At 35.7% G+C, this 2,045-nt stretch overlaps 1 long non-coding RNA gene across 1 annotated transcript in view; it reads left to right on the top strand.

Moving 5' to 3' along the window:
* Positions 1-955: 955 nt before the first annotated feature.
* LOC128249627 (uncharacterized) overlaps positions 956-2,045 on the top strand; it is a 19,712-nt gene continuing 18,622 nt past the window's right edge. Inside the window, exon 1 of the long non-coding RNA XR_008265743.1 lies at positions 956-1,069. This is a non-coding gene — a long non-coding RNA (uncharacterized LOC128249627). The remainder of the gene's footprint in view (positions 1,070-2,045) is intronic.

Raw genomic sequence — 2,045 nt, 5'->3', positions numbered from 1 at the left:
GCTAACTCTTTTAAAAACCCTTTTACTTGTTTCAGTCATTTGACTGTGGCCATGCTGGAGCACCGCCTTTAGTCAAGCAAATCGACCCTAGGACTTATTCTTTGTAAGCCTAGTACTTATTCTATCGGTCTCTTTTGCCGAACCGCTAAGATACAGGGACGTAAACACACCAGCATCGGTTGTCAAGCAATGTTGGGGGGACAAACACAGACACACAATCATATACACACACATACATATATACATATATACAATGGGCTTCTTTCAGTTTCTGTCTACTAAATCCACTCACAAGGCTTTGGTCGGCCCGAGGCTATAATAGAAGACACTTGTCCAAGGTACCACACAGTGGGACTGAGCCCAGAACCATGTGGTTCATAAGCAAGCTACTTGCCACACCTATATATATATATATATATATATATATATACACACACACACACATATAGAAATATCCCTTTTAGAAAAGAACCCCATCAGTATTGATTACTAGATGAAAAATACAAACACACACACACACACCCCGCACCCAAACAAACAAATGCACACACACACATACACACTGTGGTCTCTTTTCAGTTTCCGTCCACCAAATCCATCCTCAAGGTTTTGATCAACCTGGAGCTGTAGCAGAAGACACTCGCCCAGGGTGCATTGCAGTGGCACTGAAGCCATGACGATATGGCTGTGGAGCAAACTTATTACCAGCCAGCCACAGTTGTGACTCGAATGCTATGCCACATAATTTCAATTGCATTTACATATAAAGTTGCTAATTATATAATCAAATGAATAATTAATTAGTTTGTCTTACATTATTGTATTTGTGTGAGAATGTATATAACTGGAATGTATATGAATGGGTGTACATGTATATGAGTTCTAATTACATTTAAGATATAAAACTGGTTACAAGATGTGAGAAAAGTTTATTTTAAATTATGATTATTTTTATTGCAGCTTTGTGATGAGAAGTGTGCGTCCAAACGATATGGTTCCAGGCTCAGTCTTACTGTATGACACCTCAGGCATGTGTCTTCTGCTACAGCCCCAGGACAACCAAAGTCATGTGAGTGAATTTCATAAAAAAGATACTTAAAGAAACCTGTTATAAGTATGTATGTATATATGTATGTATGTATATATGTATGTATACTCTTTTACTCTTTTATTTGTTTCAGTCATTTGACTGCGGCCATATACGACGGGTTTCTTTCAGTTTCCGTCTACCAAATCCATTCACAAGGCTTTGGTCGGCCCGAGGCTATAGTAGAAGACACTTGCCCAAGGTGCCACGCAGTGGGACTGAACTCGGAAGCATGTGGCTGGTAAGCAAGCTACTTACCACACAGCCATTCCTGCGCATATGTGTGTGTATGTGTATGTATGTATATATATAAACGTGGTTTTGTGTGTGTGTGTGTGTGACTTTGTGTTTGTCCTCCACCACTGCTTCACAACTGGCGTTGGCTGTAATTTAGAAGTTCAGTGAAAAAGCCCTGTGGATTAAGTTCCAGGCTTAAAAGAACAAGCACCTTGCCAAAACCCTTTAAGGCAGTACCCCAGCATGGCCACAATCTAATAACTGAAACAAGTAAAAGACAGAAGTTGACAGATATACATAAATGTGTATGAGTATGTGTGTGTGTATACACATAGACACACACATATTTATATATATATATATATATATATATACACACACACATAATATGTGTGTATGTGTGTGTGTTGGCTTGTATTCCTGGCCTATATACATACATATATGTATATATGTATATGTATATATATATATATATACATATATATATATGTATGTACATACATATGTATATGTATATATATATATATATATACATATATATATATATGTATGTACATACATATATGTATATACATATATACATGCATACATATATATATACATATGTATATATACATACATATATATAGATACATATAATATATCTATATATGTGCATATGTTTGTGTGTTTGTGTGTGTGTGTGTATATATATACATGTATATATGTATATATATATATA

This window comes from Octopus bimaculoides, chromosome 16 (genome assembly GCF_001194135.2).
Source record: "Octopus bimaculoides isolate UCB-OBI-ISO-001 chromosome 16, ASM119413v2, whole genome shotgun sequence".
In the NCBI taxonomy this organism is placed as follows: Eukaryota; Metazoa; Mollusca; class Cephalopoda; order Octopoda; family Octopodidae; genus Octopus; species Octopus bimaculoides.
Note: the sequence above shows the minus strand (reverse complement) of the source record. Positions and strands in the feature narration are given on the sequence as shown.